A 2,500-nucleotide genomic window follows, 5' to 3' on the forward strand; every position below is an offset into this window, starting at 1 on the left:
ACATGAATCTTTTTCACAGTGGAAAAAGGGCTGATGTTGGGAACCTATTTTGTGCCATCCTGATATGAAGCATACAGGCCTGTCTGACGATGAGAGGTGATATATAGTGTATTCTTTGTGTTGCTGTGGCATTAAAGCTCTGCTGGCCACTCTGAGTCTGCGATTACACCCTTTGGGGGACTGGCATTTTTAGAGCACACACTTCTAAACTGTCCAAAGAGTACACATATCTTATCACTACTGAGAAGCAGAAACATTTCCACGGATTGTTTCCATATTTTGTTATTGCATTAACACTGGAGAACGCAATTGAGAAGAAATGTTTATTTTTTTTTAGTGTGGTTAACATTGTTCGGACAAATTGAATTTGGGAGTTTGGACCGACAAATTCAATTGATGATGCCTTGATAATTCAACATCTGTCTGGGTGAATCAAAAAAAGGGGGTAAAGATGTGCTTCGACAAAACAAAACTGCTTTTAAAAGAATAATGGGCTCATTGGGCAGCTCCAGACACTGGGGGGGAGGGGCGTGGAGGGTTGGGAAAAACTCTCTGTGTGAATCAGGAAGTTGAAAATAGCTCTGCGCAGCGAGTGGTTCCCACACAGCCACGGTTGCAGCAGCGAGTCCTCCCAAACATCTGCCTTTGTGCGCACACTGAAAGGGGAGGCCTCGTAAAAACCAGAGGACAATGTGCCGCAGACCTGCGCATCCTGGCAGAGGAGTCAATCCGATGCCAGACCAGACTCTCACACCCTCTGAACACACACACACACACACACACACACACACACACACACACACCCCCCCACACACACACACACACACACACACACACACACACACACACACACACACACACTCTCTCACACTCACACCAGCAGCAAACTCCCACTCACCGTAGAGGTGAGTCTTGCAAGAGCCCATTTATGTTATTTGTCTTAGATGATGTGACTTGTGTTTGTTTCGATCTCTGAGAAAGGTTACAGTTGAAAGGTCACAGTTGAAAGGATTTGCTGTTGAGGCAAAAGCAACACCAAGGAGTGGTGAGAAATCCCTCACTCACTCACACACCAAAATATCAATGCTCTGAAACACCTGCAAATACCGCAGGGTAACACGTGCAATTTCTTTTGAGAGTTTATAAGAGATGCAAGCAAAGAACAGGTCAACTGATGCTGAATAAGCTCGTGGATATTACAGTAAAGCCCTGTCTTCTTTTTTTTCTGTTGAAAAGCGTGCAACACTCATGTACAACAATAGGTCAATGCTGAGGGAAAGCAAGAACTACATCACCATGAGACAACACATGTTGCACTAAAGGCCAATGTTTTTTTCTTTGTTTTCCCTACGCCAATTGAACTAGCAAAAGAGCTTGATTATCTTCACAGTCTTCTCCACAGTGACGAACTGGTAATGCAGACACATGTTCAAAAGCCTTGGTGATACTTATAAGTACAGGAGATATCAAGGACATTGATGAAATATGAAACATACAGTAAAGGTAGAAGAGGCTTTAGCGTAGCAAAAAAAAAAAGTCTTGATGTGTAAGGAATGAACTGAGTTTTTTCAGTGCACCGTTTGTGATAAGATGTGCTGTACATGCAAGTAAGTATCTGCTGGTTTCTAATGACTGGTGATGTCTACAGAGTTTAAGGAGTTATCTGATCTGACAGACAAGTGAAAGAAAGTTACAGTACAGCAAGTGTATACAACACACCAAGCATATCCCAGGCCTGTGTGAAACATACAGAATGAAGACATAAATAGTTAGTGTATATCTTTAGACTTGGGCTCCTTCCAGCATGTAAACCACAGGGACAACGTGTGAGGAAAGGCTCTTTCTTCCAGCCCCCCCTCTCTCTCACTCTCTCTCTCTCTCTCGTTCTCTCTCTCTCGCTCTCTCTCACTCTCTCTCTCTCTCGCTCTCTCTCTTTCTCTCTCTCTCTCTCTCTCTCCACAGATTTCCTGCAGTAGATCTCACTTATTCCTTTCATTTATTATTCTTTTTATTTGCAGTGCTCTCATCAAGGAGAGCTTCAGTCAGAGTACTGTGGCATCAAGATGGTGGGCTCAGGCCCCTCCAGCACCTCCCACACACACACACACACACACACACACACACACCTCCATCCACAGCGAGAGAGGCCCCCGCCGTGCTCCATCGTGACTGCCTGCTGCAGGAGAGGCAGGGCTGGGGCCTGGGCACCAGGCCTGAGAAAGCTCCCTCCCACCTCCCACCCCCCATCCACTACCCACCCCCTTCCCCTGTCAGCACCAAGCACACCAACAGCTGACAGAATACTGACTCAAATCTGCTCGGAAATATGTAACAATAAGAAGGGGTTGCGCCACATGGTGCTCGGTCTACTGCCTGGCAGCAACCGTGGCCATGCGGTTCTACCTCGGTGCTGATATAGAGAGAGAGAGAGAAAAATAATGAGCCTGGGAAGGACACAGGGAGAGAGAGAGATAGAGAGAGAGAGAGAGAGAGAGAGAGA

General features: G+C 46.0%; 1 protein-coding gene across 3 annotated transcripts in view; it reads right to left on the bottom strand.

Moving 5' to 3' along the window:
- The window catches only part of grb14 (growth factor receptor-bound protein 14), a 43,130-nt gene that overhangs the window by 20,266 nt on the left and 20,364 nt on the right, over positions 1-2,500 (bottom strand). Inside the window, exon 1 of one of the 3 annotated variants that reach the window (XM_012836481.3) lies at positions 1-314. This exon is cut by the window's left edge and continues 393 nt beyond it. The exons of the other annotated variants lie outside the window; for them this stretch is intronic. The gene's annotated coding sequence lies outside the window, so the exon portion shown is untranslated. Of the gene's footprint in view, positions 315-2,500 lie in introns of those variants that run through there. 3 annotated transcript variants of the gene reach the window in all.

Source organism: Clupea harengus, chromosome 2, assembly GCF_900700415.2.
Source record: "Clupea harengus chromosome 2, Ch_v2.0.2, whole genome shotgun sequence".
NCBI classification, from domain to species: Eukaryota; Metazoa; Chordata; class Actinopteri; order Clupeiformes; family Clupeidae; genus Clupea; species Clupea harengus.